Below are 19617 nucleotides of genomic sequence, written 5' to 3'. Positions count from 1 at the left end.
CGTGTGTGTGTGCGCTATAATAGAATCAAAACACAACCTCAGAAATTGAGAGCTTTCCACATTCCACTGTTTTTTTCTTTCCTCTCTTTTGGATCAATGGTGCAGAACAGAGCGACAAGTAAAATTGCTTTTTTTTCCTCGCCTGGCCACTATTATCCGAATGGAATCAGCACTGAAAGTTTCCCCCATTAATCATTACAGCAACCAAGCCGCTCTCGCTTTCTCCTGCACATACGAGTCGCACAACCCACATGTCTGCACGCGCTCAAAAAAAAGGCAGAACACAGGAAATGCTACCTGGAAAGAAATATCAGGGCGCAATGCCCGCAGGCCCTCAGACAGGCCCAGAGACAAACAATCACACTGCTCCCCACGGTGCCGTTATAGTCCTGCAGTGATCTCTGTGGGGTCAGCGCGGTCGAAAAGCTAATCCAGAAGCTGACGCACAGAGATACGCAAACAAAGTGGAGTAATTTGTTGGAGATGTGAGGTTGTTCATGGTTACAGATGTTGACAATTAAAATAGTCAACAAAGGAGCAGTTATGTTGGCTTCTTGCACTATTGTAGGCTTTATACGATTTGATTAAGGAAACCTTGAGGTTAAAGCACAATAAAGTGGAAATGAACCAGTCAACCAAGTTAAGCTAATTTACGAAATTGGTTTTCACTCTAATCAACAATTATATAACAAGCATGACAAACGTAAGCATTTACAATAAAACAAGGTTCTTTGTTGGCAACAGTGCTGCCATGTTGCAGTAATGGTGGCCTGTTAGGTCAGGAGGTTGGTTGGCTGAGTACAACAGATACAACGATAAAGACTGAGGAGCCACTGGACAGAAAAAGACAAAGTAGAGGCCACTATTTTATTGCTCCTGGATGTAAACAATTAGTTTAACAAAGTCAAAGACAAAACAGTCCGTTTTCATAAACAGCACTGAAGAGAAAAAGTCCTCCAGTGGGCAGTGACTGCCGTCTCCTGATGACATGTAACTTGCCGGTAGGTAGCTCACAAACCACCGTCACATAGTAATAGAAACATTTCCGGCCTCGCGTTACCTGTGTTGCGCTATATCTGTCCCTCTTGAAGCCTCGGTTATACTCCTAACCTGACACGCACTCAAACAGCTGCAGCACCAGGCAGTGTGGGTGGGCAGCCCCCCCGGTAGTGGCACCGCTGGTGACCGCGTTCCCGCCCACCGTTTATCACCAACAAGGCGACTGCTTCAGCACCATGTCTGCAGTGTCTTAAAGCTTTTCCCTGTGGTCCTCCTCCTGTTTTAGGATTTATGGTTTTCAACACGTGTCCCGTTGTGTCTCGTATCCTGTTATTATAACGGTGGGATTAACACTGTTTACTCTCGCTGCACCCCCTCCCCCCAAATCAGCTGTGCCAAAACATGTACGTTCCATGTCCTCTTTAAAAGAGAAGAATGCAAATGTGTTTTCAAGGCTTAGAAGGAGAGGAGACGCACTGCACCCAATTTAGAGCAGAAGCATAACCATTACAAGGATCTAGAAAAATGTATTCCTCATTTGAATAGATGGATCTCCAAGAGGTTTATATTCATTTTTTTCTGTAAATGTCAGGTCCTTATGGATCTGTACGAGGAACTTGATCTACTTTCAGATACAGCCAAAGGGAAAGTAGTTCTCCATATTCCCCTGGATGGGATGGATGAAAGAGACCCAGCCTAAGATGCACATGTGCACAGGCGGATATTCACACTGCAGGTGTCTTGTAGTGTATTGTTAAAACTCATCATGCCAAAGAAAAAAAAACATGAAAATGTATTTGAAAGAGTTTTGTTGCCCGAGGAAACAACATTGGGAAGCTCAAGAAGAGACAGCTTGTTCTGGCCAGAGTACTTTCATCCCTCACACCGTTGTCCTACTTGACAAACAAAAGAAGTGTAATATACTGTAGCACCTGTTAAATGTTGGCTTGGATACAGCTTCAGCTCTTGTTTAGAAAAAAAAAAGCAAATGATATGAAAAGCCAAACATATTTTGTTTCTGTATCTATGATGGAATGAAGCAAATACTTCATTGTTGCACCGGAGATGACCCGTCATCACTTGTTTGTGTTGCTTGAAGCTCTTTTATGATTATGAGAGCTACAGTATTTCATTTATGTAGTCACTAGTTTAATAGTAAGACATGAATGCAGCATTAGCCTAGCCTAGCACAAAGGCTGGAAGCTAGCTCACTGCAATGAGCAAGATCGTTTGAGCTTGTGAGCATTTGTGACTGTACACTTCTCTTTGTAAACTCAATAGTGGCATTTCAATCAGTCCAATATATAATGCTGGGATAATCCACCTCTGCGCCTCCACCTGCAAGGGTACTTGTGTCCCCCAGCTCTGGGATCGATCTTCAAATACTGCCTCTACTTGAAGTGAGCTTAATTTGTTGTTACAGACACTTAAAGTGGCCTTGAAAGTAAATGCACGGTTTTCCTGACGATATACGTGAAGTGCCGCTCATGTTTATGCACGGACACAAACGGGCGCACACTCGCACGCGTTGGACTTGATTGATCTAGTAGCACTTCACAACCAGTTTGTTTTTAAGCACGCTCAGGCAGACATTTTATAGTCGCTGTTATGCGGTGCAGAATGAGTCCCCCTCGGCTGATGATCCGTGAAGATTAAAACAAACGCCACTAATTATTTACAAATTATATTTGAGCTGGAACGACAACTAAACACACTGACAAACAGACAGCAGAAAAGAGTGTAGAAAGTAAATGTTTGCGAGCAGCTTTAGAAATAGAAAGGACCAAATCGGTATGCAAACTTTGAACAAAGCAGTTCCATTAATAGCCTCTCAGTAGCTTCCGTTTGGAGTGCAACTCCTGGACCACCTGCAAAAGGTGTCTGGGGACAAAATTGGACACATCGCCTCCTCCTCGGTGAAGAACCAAACTACTGATGCTAACATTTTGTGAAGCCGGGCTGACACATGCAGGCACATACACACACCCTGCGGGACGGCACGCTCGAAGGGCTCATCCAATCTGTCAGTGCTCTGCCAGCATCTCTCTCTCTCTCTCTCTCTCTCTCTCTCTCTCTCTCTCTCTCTCTCTCTCTCTCTCTTCCATGACCTACTCTCTCACACACACACACACACACACACACACACACACACACACACACACACACACACAGAGGAATTTACCAAATAATCGGTTCCTGTGGCTTTATTACATTCAAATCACTGAATGGCAGGTTGTGGTGAGGTGGAGGTTACTGAGGTCAAAGACCTGAAGCAAATGCAGGGTTATACTTTTCAACACAGATTTGTTGCTAAAGTAGCATCATCAAGGATATTGTCTATGGTCCTATAACGTTTTCAGAATTTTGCCAGTTTTGTTACCGAAATATCAGTTTCTCGCAATAACGCGACACACCGTTATCACGTTTATGGGGAAGCTCGATCATTTACATCAAACGCAAATCGTCTCGGTGAGTAGATCATTTTGAAGATGCACTGCATCGCATGGTGTAATGCAGTATGTGTGCATGATGCAATGTATTTTTTAAAATTGGCTCAGAGGTTTACCGTCTCCAGCCTGATGCAGTCGGGGACGGAGAGTGACTCAGAGGCAGAACGTTTGACTGCAGAGCAGGAGGTCTGAGGTCTCCCTCTTGGTGCCGCGGCTTCTAATGTATGAGGCTGCAGAATAACCTGCCGGTTAATGAGGTTTCCCCTGAATCATCGGTCCTCTGTGAATTACTCATGCGGTCGTACCTGTTGAGCATACTTAAACCCTACCTGGGCAACATTTCCTCCCATAGCTATAAAGATAGCTCCGTGATCAACCCTTCATTGATTTTTCAAGGTAAACTTTGAGCCTCTCTCACAGGCTTCTCATTTTACACCAATTCAAAATAAATCCACAGTGAAGTAGGTATTAATAACAACTTGCAATCTGGTTGTAATATCAGTATCTATATTTAATTTCTTTTTACTAAATCAAAGCAAAATACCTGGGCAACAGCTCAAAATATTACCTTTCAAAATCGTCAGCCAAATTTCATTAGTGTGTTTTTTTGTGGTACTTCCAATGTCCTACACTGAGTGGTGCCACAACAAATCAGCATGCTAATGCAAAAGTCATGGCCTGACTACAAAATATTAAAAGTCAATATGAACTTCATTAAAATGGTCAATTCTATCTCCCCGGCAAGAACTGGGTCCAAAAGCTATCTAGCTAGCTCTGTAGATCATTCAAAGTCAGAACGCTTCTTGAGTAAAACTTTGGTTTCAAAACTTCAGTAAAACTGAAACGCATTGGAGGAGACTTTTGCTCCACAATGAGATTAAAACTGTTGCATCTCAACAAACAACTGTCACCCTGCATGCATTTAATGAATCATCCCCGTCGACAGGAACGCCCTCATACATGACATGCACCCCAATCCATATTGATGATTGCAGCCTGTTGTGACCATTACTGCCAGATGAATGCAGACATTTATTAACCCCGGGTGTCTGTTGCAGAAACACAAATAAACACATCTATTACTTTAAGTGGTGTCAATGAGCCGCCCCTTGCTTCTAGTGCTCAGCATGCTTGATTTAGCAATGTTTCCACCGACGGTCCTGCAGGGCCTGCGCTTATTACATGTGCTGATGTATGAATACTGATGCAGGGTTTTTGCCTTTGAGATCATATGATGATGAGTTTGGGTTTGATTAATACACATTCTGAAATAAAATTTGTTCAGACTTAAGCCCTTGCTCCCACAAGCTCCCTCATATTAGCATATAATATTACTTCCCCTCCGTGCTTCTTTTGATAGGCCACTAAGTCTACCGAAAGAGTTCTCGCAAATTTAATTTCAAAGTGAGCTGGAGAAACTCTGGAAAGGAAGTTGGGCTGGAATGTATTTGCAATCTGTTGCCCAAAGAAACACCATATTGATGTCAACTCAAATATCAATCTTAATTTGCATGTCAATGAAAACGGTAAACCTTTTCAATACTAAATTCATTGATTCAATTATCATGATAACTTGCACTTGGAAAAAGTTCAAGATCATTATTTCAGCGATAATGATTTCCTATTTATATATGTGGTTTGATCTTTCTTTCAAAGAAACTCAACTCCAAAGCTTTTTAAAAACAGGCTTACTTTGTAATCACATCTTTATGAAAGTGGAAATCAAAGAGACGCTGGTCTGCGAGATGGGATCAGCAGTCCAAACAAAAGGCGTCAAAGAACAGTTCAAAATCACTTCCAACTAATTATAATCCCTTTTGTAATCATCTCTGGTTTTATCGACTCGCTGCCCGGGCTACAATAGCTGCTTCTGTGACGGCGTGACGCTCGGGGAGATTTGATGGATTGGGCGAATGGGAGCTGCTGGGACGCACAGGTTGATTGAAAAAGTGGTCAGTCAGCAACTTTGAGCACTCTAATAATTATGCAGTGTGTGTGTGTGGGTGTACAGAGTGCGCGTGCATACATAGAGTGTGTGTGTGTGTGTGTGTGTGTGTGTGTGTGTGTGTGCTCTATGAGTACATGCAGCTTTGTCTTCTGTGTGTCTTTGTGCTCCTTACATACATCTCATTACAACTTATTTAATAAAAGCTTGATTAATTACACTGGCGTGGCCTCTTTCTTTCTTGGATTTCAGGCCTTACAAAAGAATATAACTAGTCAATATGCACATTATTATAATTAGCTGTAAAGTGCTTTTTTTTCTCCCCATTAAAATAGCAATAAATACGAAGTAAATACACTTACAGTTTGTGTCTGTGTGAAAACAAACAAACAGCTAAATGTGACTCAGAATTGTTCAAAAACACAGTAAACACTGATGTTGCTATTCAAATTGCAGATGCATCCGCTGCCAGCTTCTGTGATGACTTTGTGGATGCAGATATGCAAACAATACACTGCCTCAAGGTGAAAAGTTGCATATCGTACATATAAAACACCTTTTTTTGTGGCAAACATCCAAACAATCTACATTTCAAACACAGAAACCGGGGCTCAAACTGTGACTTGATATGAAGTGACTGATGGTGTGCATGCAGGAGAGAAAATAGATGTGAAAAAGCTATTATCTGCATAGTGCAAGTACGCCCGTGTGGCGGCATATGTGTCTGCACACTTGGGGTGTGTATGAGAGCTGACCGACACATTCAGTGCCCTCATGCTGCCTGTGTGGAGTCACATATTTCAAGGAGCAGCCCAGGCGGAGATCAAAAAGCAGGATCAGCAGAGTTGATCTCCATTTGACTGTTTCATATTCCGTTTCATCCTCCACCCCCGGCCACATCCCTCCCTCTTTCCAGCAGACCTGCTCATCTTCTGTGATCTGAATACTGTGGCCATGGGAACTCCCGGGGCAGCTTTGATCACTAGTTTATTTGTTTTCGTGAGTGCGATCAATGGGGAAATGAGTGGCCAGACTGGAGCGGGGCGGACGGGGTCAAGGTTCTGGGGAGTTTGACTCATTTCTAGTTCCATCACTTCAGGAGCTGGCGGAGTCCCGCTAGAATAAAAAGGAAACTATCCATTTTCTTAGTGGCAGAGTCAAAGTTTGAAAGAATGTGCGGGTAAGAAAAGACACGTCACCTAAAATAGCAGTTTTAAAAGTAATCAAAGTAGCCACTACTCAAATTGAGTCGCTTGACAAATGATTGAAAGTTGAATTGAAAGAGCGGAAGGGAACTGGCAAAGACTGACAGAGCTTTTCATTGCTCAGCGTACAGGACTGACGTGACAGCTGAAGACAAATGCCAACCGCTTTGGATTCATCAAAGAAGGAAGCAAAATCATCAACCTTTTTACTTTCTTTTACAGGAGATGATGATGTCTTTAGAGAATAAGTTGATAGCTATCAACCTGAGGTGAAATGATGTTGTAACTATGCACCATTTCCTCTACAATCTAATCTGAAATTAGACAAATTGTCTCATGAATTTGATTTTAAGTTGGCTTGTGAATGAGATTTTGAAAGGCTTTAATTTTGAAATGCTTCATCAGAATGTCCTGGTTTTCTCTGAGTGAAACCTTGAGGTGGTCTGCTATCAACCTGAGGTGAAATAATTTCGTGACTATGCACCGTTTCCTCTAAAATCAATCACGTGTTGGGCTCTTGTTGTTATAACCTAAATATGACATATACTGTATGCTTACACTACAGGACAAGACTGTATAAGGGAGGATATATTTAGAATTGTCTGGAGGGATAAGGAAGGAGGGGTTTACCAGAACTATATAAGAGAACTGTATGCTTTAGAATATTTGACAAGACTGTAATTGACATTCTGTTCTCCTTCCGGCCAAAATCTTGGGTTGGACTCGAGTGGATTCAGTGTTTGTCTTTATTACATCACATTCATTCAAGGGAGACTATTAGATGAACAGTTCTTGAGAAATGAAATGGACATCACCACTACACACAGACAGAGATTCCTTGCTTTATAGCTGGCCTGTATGAGAAATTGATACCAGTGTCACAGTTGAATATAAAGTCACCGCTGGATTTGCTTTGTCTGCATGGACAGTGGCAAGAGATGATCTGTGCAAAAGGAAAAAGCCAGCATAAGCATTTATAGACATCCATTCATGCTTTTTTTTGGACGATGTAGTCATTTTGGATCAGGTCCAATTATGCTAAGATCTCTTCGGATCAGATTTTACTGTCCTCTGGTCCCCTTCGGACCAGGTCTTGGTATTTATGATATGAACTTATGTCGGGTTAAAGTAGGTTTTCCACACGTCTGTTTCAAATCAGCTCCAACCTCTGCTACAATGACAATAAGCCAGAAAACCAACTTCATGAACCCGTTTCAATAAAAGGGTATCCTATAGAGAGTCTACGTCATTGTCTTCTTGCAGAACTAAACACAACAAATCCAGACAAATACTACGTCCTGAGGAGGCAGTATGTAGTGAAAATATCAGATGACCATTGGTACAATGACCAGTCTCTGTGCATTCATTACGCATGGTTATTAACGTCACCCAGTCTGCACACTGTAGTTTTTCTCCTTCTTTTAAATACCAATCAGCAAGAATAAAGTTGTGTTTACAGATGCTCATTAGTGGAGCCATTTTGTCAAGCAGTTCCAAGTTGTTGTTTCAAGTGAGCTTTTTGGTGTCTCTTGAAGTTGGAGGTCATGTCGGGTTGCTCTCTAATTGGGTGTCAAGAGGATTCTAAATATTTTCACACCCACACGGCAGACACATGCACACACACATACAGACAGAACAAATACATCCTGGTTTAATTGGTCAAATAGGCTTCCCTGGCCAGTCGTGCAAAATCATAAAACCATACACACCCACACACACACATATACTGATGTACAGTAGAGGCCCCTAATAAGGATTTGTCAGGCCTGTAGATTTTCAGAGCACTGGAGGAAATCCGCCTTGCCGCTCCAGAGACAGGCCGCTGAAGCGCTGCAACTTTTCACTGTTGCGGTCGCAGTTGTTCTCCACACTTACAGCCAATTAAAAGGCCCGGCGAAGTGGTGCAAACAATCGGACGTACTCTTCAGCGGGTCGGGAAATTTCGGAGACAAGTTTCTCAGTTGTTTCTGTAAAAGCTGCAGGGGTATACTGGATTATGTATTATCAATGTGCTGCACAGAGAAACGGGCATCACGCCCCGCGTTGGTGTTTTGCAGTATTTTTTTTATCTTTGCCTTTCCATCAGAACACTAACTCGGTGTTCTCCTTGATTTCCACTAATAACAGTCAATACAGTTTGAAACCATTTCAGACCACATTTGAGGCGACACTGATCAGAGGTAAACTGGTGGGCCTCAGAGCGACATCTAGTGGGCCATAGATATAAATACTTTTTGAATATTCATAGTACTAAAGAACGTCAAATCGAAATGCATGATTTCAATTTCAAAGACAAAATATGGTTTAAAAATCACCACGCAATAATCACGACACATCAGCCTTAAGTTTCTGTACAGAAACTACATTTTACAAAGATTACATTTGAACTCATTATGATAGGGCTATAATTTACCTTCACCAAATACATTTACCAAAGAGAGCTTAAATGCATCATAACGTAGCTCAATACAACCCCCGTATGTTAGCTATTAGTCGTTGTTTAGCCAAGCAGGACTGTGCTGCTGCAGATTTCAACACCGATTTGTTGTTCACAATTTATTGCGACCAAAGAAATGTTCTATTGGCCCCGGGACGATGGGGCACATTTAGTCTTGAGTCCCCATCCTCCTGTACTTTTTGTACTGCATTCCTTTGGATGCGAATATAGAAAATCGTTTTTTTTTTCTATTTGAAGAAAGGGATGTAGGATAAAACCCTGCACCAGTAAAAGCTCCAAAGGATGTGGTGAGGAAATATGACCCTGAATACATTAAACATGGATTAATAATGGTGGGCAGTGATGGATGAGGGTAGGCAGAATATTTATTTAGGTCATTATAGCTGTCAGTGGCATAACACATATTTACAGCTTAGTTTATTTTTTCTCTGTTTTTTGTCATGTTTGTTTTTTTTAATTTATTTGGGAGGGTAGTCTTCTAAATTTGTTTTTTACGATCAGAAGTGGACCTTATGTTATAAAAAGGTTGAGAACCTCTGCTATAGCTTGTAACTAAAGGGCTTAAAAAAACAACAACATTAAAAAGCTATACTTATACCTCAACAATGTGAGGAAGGGATTGAGACATGAAAAAGGAAGACAATGTGACGGAAAGTATAGCGTATCTCACTCCGAGCGGCAGTGCATTCTGGTCTTTTTACGCCATGTGGCGTATGCACAGCAAACGTGTCGGGATGGCTATTTTTGGGGCTAGGATTGTTCAAATTTCTTATTAGCATAAGTGAAACCTTACTAAATGTTCTAGCTGAGTAGGCACAGATCTCATCAGCCGGCGACAGCAAGAGGAGGACTCTGTAGATTTAGAGGTTGCGTGCGCGTTCGCTTTCAGTGTGAAAACAGTGAAGACGGTTGAGAAAAACACGCTCCTCCTGGACCCATCTCTAGGTAGTCATCATCCGCAGAGTAATTTGGGATGATGCAGTCAGCAGTGAGCTCCGACATTAACATTCATCATTGCCCTTACGCAATCACACACACTGAGTTATTAGAGGGGACGGTGAGGCAGCCCATTGGATGAACACACGGCTGGGGCGTGGGAGAAACAAATCTACAAGTGACAATAGATTTCAGCTGACAGGTCCTATGAACACCAGGCTTATGAGCTGCTTTATATCGACTGCCCGTAAGAGGGCACCGGCAATGTTAAAATTATTATATGGCAATTCATAACATCTATCTCAAGTACGCTTGAGATCATTTTCACTCCCTTTTACGCCACAAAAACACATACCGTATTTCAGGTCTCGCAAAAGGCAAATCAGAACTTCCAGGTCAAAGATAGTCTTTTTTGTAAATTGAAACATGTAGAAACAAAAAGTTAGAATGAGGAGAAGAAATGTCTTTGACCTGATGTTCCTCTGCCCAGCTTGACAGCACAACAGAGCTCACATCATCATCAGAACTTATCCACTACTCTGAAATTGCCTTCTGCCTGTGAAATTAATGACAGGCATTTGTACAGTGACAGGCGGCACCCAATACAACTGTAATCTCTCTCCAACTGTGTCGCGACGCGGCAGAGGACACGAGCAAAACAAATGGAGAGACAACAAAGCTCGTCATTAGTCTTGGCAAGGACTCAAGGGCACAGGAGGCCTGCTTTATGATGGAAAATTGGAGAATCTCCTCACTATTTTTATTTTTTAATCACAGGATTCATTTAGGAATGGAAATTTGAAGGTGACAGAAAAAGGCAACGCCATCAGTAAGGTACAGTTTAATACGTCTTGATAAATATGGGTTACAAGTTAAATATGCAGAAAACATTTATGCAACGTCATCGTTAAATCAAACTGCTCATCGGCCGTTTGCTGCGCAAGGTGAAAGTTTTATGCAAAAGGTGCACATTCCTCACGAGCCTTAATTATAAAGTGAGGCGGTTGAAGAGGATCTATGGGGCTCTCAAGGTTGGGAAGCGTTGCAAAAACCAGAACACACGTCTCAAAGATTTAAAGTACTTTCAAAACTTAAAGCAGCACTAATATATATAAGAATCCACTGTACACCATCTAGACAAAGTTATCAACCAGCTGAACCAGAGCTAGCTGGTTAGCATGTTCATTTCAGTAGATATCTTTGCAACACAATGCATAGATGTCTTTGCCGTAACATCCACACTGTAATCTCTTCACATTCTGTTGATATTTTTTCTCCCCCTATTCACAAACCAATTTTGATGGGTAGTTTAGGAGGAAATTGGAGTTATTACCAAACAGCTGCCATGTTTTCCCAGATTGAAAATCATAATTGAAGACAATGACAGCACAGTGAGTGGTGCGTTCATCCGTTTATGTCTAAGAAGGGTTTATGTTCATGTCTGTGAGTGAAGTGTCCATTGAACCGTGCCAGACCACAATGACAAATATGACATTTTGGGCTCAAGTTGCGAGGCTGTGAGGGTGTATCCACACATCTCAAGGACATGATATCTCTGTATGACATGTTTGAAAATATGGACTTGTAGACAGCTTGTCAGATTGTATCCTGACAATATAATAGCATCAATTCTATAGCTACAATACATACTTTTATGAGCTCACATGGACATACAATATGCCAGACAACAACAAAATTCAGCACAGAGGGGTAAATATTGCTTTTACTTGATCTCTCTGTTGCCTTTCTCTTCCTTTCACCATTGATAGAAGCTTCAGAAAAGAAAGATAATAATGAAAAGAAAGGAAAGGGGGGGCGGGGGGGGGGGGGGGGGGGGGGGGCGGCTGCTTCCTGTTGCCTGGCAACGTCTCTCAAGGGAGATATGTGTGGATGTCAGTGTGCGCGAGAGCATCTCTATGGGCTAATGTAAGAGCAAGTGGGGTGCGTTTTCTTGTTTATTTGTGAACATGGCGGTCGTTTCCAGTGTTAGCGGAGAGAAAGCGTGGGGGGAGCTGGAGCACCACATCAAAGACAGCGGAGCAGTGCTCGGCCGTTGCAGCCCTTCACACAAAGGGGATAGGTATCTCAAAGATCCAATTAGGCCTGGATGTGTCGCCCATAAATCATTAGTGCTGAGGAGCCTCCAACAGAGAGATTCGCAAGACACACTTTAGCTTATGAGTCACTGTCAAGCCAATTTTTTCTCTCCTCCAATTCAAATGGGCTCCTCTGGAGAGTTCTCATCTAAATTTTAAAATTAGGCAAAATGGAGGAAATGAAAAGTTTTCTGTGGATGAATAGTCTCCCGTTTAATGTCATTGGAATATCGCTCTGAAACTGATTAGACCATAAAGTGTCTGGCTTTCATTGAAGATGCAAATGATGGCACACTCCCCATTTAATATATGAATAATGTCGGGATTATTTCCTCATCTACACAAAATGGGATATATATATATAAGAGACTGCAACTCTAATTTTCACGTTTATTGGTGTGAAATGTCTCCAAGTCTGCCTGCCTGTCTATGTGATTAGTTACTCTTTTTAATGCTTTGAAGAGAGAAAATGCACTCAAGCGTGACTAAAGTGAGGTGGATGAAGCATCTAAAAACTAACCGCGTTACCATATAAAATGAAATAAAAGGGCCCGACATAAACCTGACACCGTACAGGCTATCGAGTCATATTACAGGAAGGCCGTGTTTAGGCTTTGCTTCAAATATGTGGAACAGAAGACAAAGCGTTTAAAAAGGTAGCATGAAAGCGTGAAATATATACATATACTCTACATGTGTGGAGAAGTTGCAGCGTGCCATTTGCAATCGTAGACATTTCCCTTCACTCCCAGTCTCCCTGGCAGGACCTTTGAAAATGCACCGTACAAATGGAGGCTGATTCTTTTGCCCTTTTGCTCCAGCTGAATCGCTTTTGAATACCTGCTGCATTGTCACAGGGGATTTGATGTGCATTTAGGACGTGTTAAGCCTGAAACGGTGTGTGTCAAATGCTGGAGTTTTGCAGTGTCATAAGGTATCAGCTCAGAGGCTCATAACTTTCACACCCTTAGATGGACTGAAGGAAGTGTGAGGCTTTTAACTTCATACACGGTAACCTGTTGTTGTTGTTTTTTTAAATCTTTTCTTTGTGTGCAGCCAATAACACAAGTAGCAGTGCTCTTAGCCCAATGAAAACAGTCTTCAGAGTGACAAGGTGGCATATGTTTGGCAGCTGAGTTAAAGTTCTCCATGTTTGAAATGCTGTGCATCAACAGCACAGTATGAACGGTGGTTGCTGCTGACCGCAGAGAACAAAGACGCATGCTCAGAGCGGAAACCTCCAAGTATATTAAAAAGGTGTTACGTTAATCTTATCTACTCGTACGTGTACTCTCCAATTGATATTGAAGTTAATTTCAACTTTCAGATAAGGCAGGAGTTCTTGTAGAGGGAGGAAAATGTTTGATATGAGATAAAAAAAAAAAAGACATCTCGGCGTGAATAAATGTTGAAAAGATGGGCTCCCTTTTAAAAATCTACTCTATCAAATAAAGTTCTCCTAACAGTCAGAATAGTCGTTAGTCTTCCATTTCCCCTACTTGTTGTATGTAAGTAACCTTTGTCCCTGTAACTGATATAACACTGTCACCATTCATTTTCTAAATGATGGTAAAGCAGACCAAACAATGGCTAGCAAAGCCACGGAAAGGAGTCTGTAATGCGATTCAAATAACAATGCTGTGAAATGAATTAATTACTCAGGAACAAACGGATATTTGGCGTTTCCAGCAGGAAATGACACTACAGCGCATAATCAGTTGGCCTTTGAACTTAATCAGATAATGGATTTCCATATGAGCATAAACAGATCATTCATTATTGCAGGGGAAAGGGTTGAGCTTATGTTAGATGTCATGCCTCGGATTCACCCAATTACACATTCATACCTGAGAGCAACCACAGAAATAGACTGTCGGCCAGCTGAGCAACTGCAGAGAAGCAGTGGGCTGCCTCACTCGAAAGCAACCGGCGTTAATTGCATAGATGGACATCATTCAATCACCTCGTAGTCGGCCACAACACTCAAACCATTCGAAAGTAGGCTGCATCTATTATTGACAAATGGAGAGGTCTATATTATGACTATTTCCCCTCGCACGCCATCTGCAGTTCAAGCCTGTTGCCTTTTCTCTGTTAGAAGCTTAATTAGCCCGTTGCTGAGGCTTCCCAGCTCGCCACCGCTTGCCTCTGCACGCTTTATGCCATGATCATACACTTGGGCATTGGGCAGCTGGTATACTCTCAAAGCAATGAGTCATAGCAGATGAAAATGTTTCACACTCAAACAAGGGCACACCAAGATAATGGCCGACTCTGGTGCAAAGGACAGGGACAAAGATGAGTGTGTGTGTGTGTCTGTGTCTGTGTTTATGTGCGTGCATGCGCCCGAATGTTCATGGATGATGAATGAGGCAAAACTAAATCACAGTGCTGACTTTGCTTGCCTTCTCTTATGGGATGACATTATCCTATTGTGTGTGTGTGTGTGTGTGTGTGTGTGTGTGTGTGTGTGTGTGTGTGTGTGTGTGTGTAGCTTGATTTGAGTGTGTGGTTTCTCTACAGTGCACATGAGGAGCAAACAATCTCCTGAAGGGAGGGACCCAACATCCAGGCGCCAGAGCTCTTTCTTCATTTGTTTATGCCTTGTGTATCCAAAGCGTGCACACACACACACACACACACACACACACACACACACACACACACACACACACACACACACACACACACACACACAGAAACTTGCATTCACAGCCTTGTTAAACCTCTCTAGGTTAGTCCACATGAGGCAAACTGTACATTGCTTGGCTTAACCATCCCTTATTTATGCTAGACCTCAGGCTAGCTGTCAGACGGCACAGCTTTCCCCTATGTATCCCCTCCGGTACTGCTAACAGTGACACGCTGTATCTAAAAGTCTCTATTCTAACCAAATCCTCCTCTGCTTTCTACAGCCTATCCCCTCCCTTTCTGTCTCTTATATAAACACTCCCATGCTCCCTTTTCTCTGTCTCTATCCCTGGATATTTGTTAAACTCATAGTTAAGGGAAAACTTGGCATTTAAAATCATTTTGCCACCAAATTCCTACATATCGACCACACAGGACATAATAGAACAAATACCTATGACGGACACGTGACTTGTATGAAGGCAGAATTATTAGTATCACCGAACATCTTTGACAGATGCACAGCTTCGAGGCACCATTGGTCCTAAAAGCTTTCCAGATGCAGAGTTATTTAAATATAGCTTAACAAATACATTCCATGCATCCGTAATGATTTCGGTAATTAAGTATTAACGACAACTTAAGTCTTTGGCAGTTTTGGAATATGAAATAAAACAAAAATCTGACATTTCTTAGACTATTTTGAGCTCCTCATCATCTGTGACACCTGCGATTATTGGCTGCTTGATAGATATTTCAGCCCCCGATGAGAATCTGCAGTCGACTTCAGGAGCTTTGACTAGTTTTGAAAATTGTCAAGTTTCCAAAACCTTGCAATTTCCTTGAGTGTAAAGTTATCAACTACAGGAATGAGAGCCAAAAGCACAGAAATAAAACCAAAGTTAGAATTCCCCTTTAAGGAATGACACACACTTGCTATAATCTTCACTATCTTTGACACCTGTCCTGTGTCTCCTCATCAGAGGAAAGCTTCTTTCTAACCTCTGCTCTTCTTGTCTGAAACCTCAAACGTTCCTCTCCCCCCCTGCTCATCCATGTCTTTTTTTTCTTTTCTTCTTTTTTTTTTATATATATACTTCATTCCGCCTCTGAACCCCCTCTTCTCCTGAGAGGAGAAAGTCGAGCCACTGTCAAACGACTAGTGCTACACATTTTAGAATCAAATCTTAGCACTCAAAAAGGGGCCTTCTATGACTTTCCTCAGCCCCAGTTTGATCTTAAATAGCATGCTCAGGAATAGATATTGCTCAAAATTATGTTTATCACTTTTAAACTGACAGGTTGGTGGCCTTCCACTGACTTTTTTTTTGTACCCCACCAGTTCTCTCCTCTGTTGTTGTCTCAATGTTCCTTCCACTCCATTCCTACCGACCCTTTTCACCACAAACGTTGCCATGTTAAGTAGATTCTTAGAACCTGTGTGGCACCAAAATAAAAGCTGAGAGCAACTGTGTGCCTCAGTGTGAAATCGGAGCTCATCATCTTTCTGATATCGGTTCAAAACGGTTTGCAAAACTTTTGAAAGTTTAATTTTAGCCTGGCATAACATTATGACAATGTGCTTTGTTTTCGTGATTTACTTGGCCAACTCCAGCAGATTTACTGGGTTTTTTCCAACACATACACACATACACACATGCACACGTCCCCTCTTCTCCTGCTCTCCCGCCGCTCTTCCCCCACCATCTGGGACCGATGGGAGTCATGTGCTGCGATCAGCTCCCTGGTGTAGGAGCACGCAGGAGCGCAGAGCGCAGCAAACTCTCGCCTCCCCCTCTGACATTTTGGAAGCCCCTGGTTGACTCGCCTGCAGTCGATTAATGATCTAGCGAACCGCCGCGTTCAGGGATGACACAGCCTCGCACGTGCGCAAACACGCACACACGCACTGCCGTGACGCAGGGTGATTAATGAAAGGGCTAATATGATGAGAAGATTAAAAGTGCAGCTCGTTTCTACACACGTTGGCCTTCTTTGTGCCGAGTTAAAAAGGAACACTTAGCGGAGGCCTGATGTTGGATGGAAACAATGCATTTAGACAGACATCTATTTTTTTTACCATGGGTATTTGACATTTCTCAGCGATATGGGTCAGGAGCCATGCTAACGTTAATGGCTGTAACAACTTTCAAATCAAGAAAGATGAAGAGAAATTGCAGTGCCTCTTTTCTGCAACAGCAGCAGCAGCAAACCCAGCTATGGAAGTAAGTCAAATGTTCCGCAATTCCAGAAGTCATGATGCATTACTGGACGTTTGTGGTTTTATATTTAGCCACTTGTGTCTGGCGATGTGTGCAGTGACATTGTAACTCTGTTTAAAAACAAAGGTAAACGTGTGGCATCGCTTGCAGTGTTTTACTTCACGCATTACTCAGCTTTAGGTCTGTAGTTACGACACATAATGTAACACGTCTCACGCTGCCAAAATCAATATGTGTGTATGTAATGCATACTCTTGTTGAAACTTGTATGCAGTTGTACAGCTGTGTCTTCATTGCTCCATTACAAATGACTGAATTATAAAACACTTGTAATCTTCCCTGATGATTCTCTTTCTTGCATTTAATTGTAGATTAGCGATGCCTTTAGATATATGCGGTAACACTGCGTCCTCCGACCTCAAGGAATCTGCATAAGAAAGAAATATATTAGGTCAAGCTCCAAAAAACACTGGGTCAAGCACTATAATTCCCATAATGCAACTCAATAGGTAAAGGCTAATGTCTTTCAAAATCCATGCTCATGATGCAAGTTAAGCTAAAAACGTAACTAAATTAAGAAGCTAGTTAAGTGGAGTCAGCCCTGATGACATCACTAGGGTTATATTAAGAGACTTGAGGCTTTCACCACTCACTAAACTAACAACCATCAGTAAAACCGGTGCCTGTCTCGTTAAGTTATACTAAAAAAAAGAATATATTTTTGTATAGAGTGCATTCTTAAACACTCACGCGCGCACACAGACGGATGAAATATATGGATCGAAGTCTAGAGGTCACAGAGGCCTTGATGTCAAAACTCCTGAGCGGTTTCATCCGTCTGAACGAGCGAGGCCTATGGTGAATCAGATTTAAATAAATTAGGATCCCTGCTACGGTTGTATGTCCTTTCAGGTGAGTAGAATAAGGTTAAACATCCTGCAATACAGACACAGAGGGAACATCACTCAACGGAATTGACATATCTATCCAACCGTAATGTGGTTTCGGGTGGAGAATTGGTTGAGAGGTGTAATAACATCATATTTCATCGAGGGGCGGTCTTTCACAGCAAAGAAAAACACACGATGCCTTTTTGATCTATTCGTTTAAGTGCTGATTTTGCGCGATTACAGCTTTTTGTTAAACACTTTAACAATGTGTCGCAGCATAACACCTTGAATGAGAATAAAAAGGTGACTAAAAACTATAAGCAATAATAATGCACCATGCACTACTTTCCTCACTGTACAGCTCTCTGTGACAGCATCCTTATTTCTGTCTTTATTCAACTCTTCTGATATAGTACAAAAGGTTTATACTTCTTTTGTGAGCATTATGGAACAGCACAAGCCTCCACTTCCGCCCACCTCCTCTCCCCCGTCTCCAACAGACAGCTTTGCCCCGGGGCTAACTAACGGCCTGCTCAATGAACCAACAAGACTAAACGACTTGTTTGTTTGTTGTTGCCGCGCCGCACATCAAAGCCAGGTGCATCTTTGGCACTGTAGACGACGGGGTTGAGGAGATCCGAAGGCACGCTGCTTGTTAGTGTCAGCTCGGCGGGGCGAAAAGAGAAACGGTGAGGCGAGACGATCAAGCGCCGTCGTTGGATAATATGAGCAAACCGGAACCAAGGTTGTGGAAGAGTGGGGAAAAAAAGAATGAGAGGGGGGGTGACACAACCCCAGTGGACGGCAACTTTCCAGTTTCAAGATGGTTATTTCTTATTGTGGTCATTGTTGATGGAGATGAACGTCACGTTGCAGCAAAGAGCTGCCATTATCTCCTTCGGAGCAACGATGTGGGATGAAAGTGAGGCAGGGCGAAGTCAGCTGCAGTGTGATGGTGATCACAACGGTGATGATTATTTTAAAGACAGTTATGGCATGTGGATATTTGCCTGAAAATGCAATTGGGTAGCTAATTAAACTATTGCCTGGGTAGTATGGAGTCGCTGGAAAACAGTCAGCAACAGGAGCCTGACAATTTCCCGCCACGGTGAAGTCAACAGTAGCCTCATCAGGTCGACCGTGTCGCCAGCTGCTACAATCAATTCTCCATAGTTAACACTCATGGCTGTGCATAATGAAATAATTATGAATAAAAGGAGAGGATATTGTTGATTTGCTGAATTTCAATCTCATTATAAAAAAGGGGATTAGCTTTGTCAATCGAAACCAAGGCCCACACTACCCTCAATTATACAAAAGTGCAGCAAAATATTATGTTTAATTAATTCCAAAGATTAGCAATGATCTCCGAGATTGCATTTGTTAATAGAGTCATGGCACTATGACAGCGTGGCTCGCAATAGGCAGATTTCTGCTCTGCTGAAGGCCAGTCTTTGTACAAACTACATTCAGTTCTGAATATATTGTCATCCGTTTTAAGTGGGGAATTTGAGATTATTGATATGCCTGATTTCACTCATGAGATGTGTAAACCACGGAGTCAACCACACATAAAGCACGACTGATCGTAAAATTCGGCATATCCAAACATTAATTCTAGAATTGTGAGGCATTGACATTCAAAATGAACTAGCTGAATCGTTGCTCCGAACGCTACCACCATTCAGTCTCAAGATTCAAATCTTCTTTATAGAGAACTAGTCAAGCTGAATAATGAAATTGAAAAAATAAAACAGCATGAAAAGCAGGAAGCAGGAAAAGTCA

Source organism: Cebidichthys violaceus, unplaced genomic scaffold, assembly GCF_023349555.1.
Source record: "Cebidichthys violaceus isolate CVI_PGR_0920_01 unplaced genomic scaffold, fCebVio1.0.p SCAF_24, whole genome shotgun sequence".
Taxonomy (NCBI): Eukaryota; Metazoa; Chordata; class Actinopteri; order Perciformes; family Stichaeidae; genus Cebidichthys; species Cebidichthys violaceus.
Note: the sequence above shows the minus strand (reverse complement) of the source record.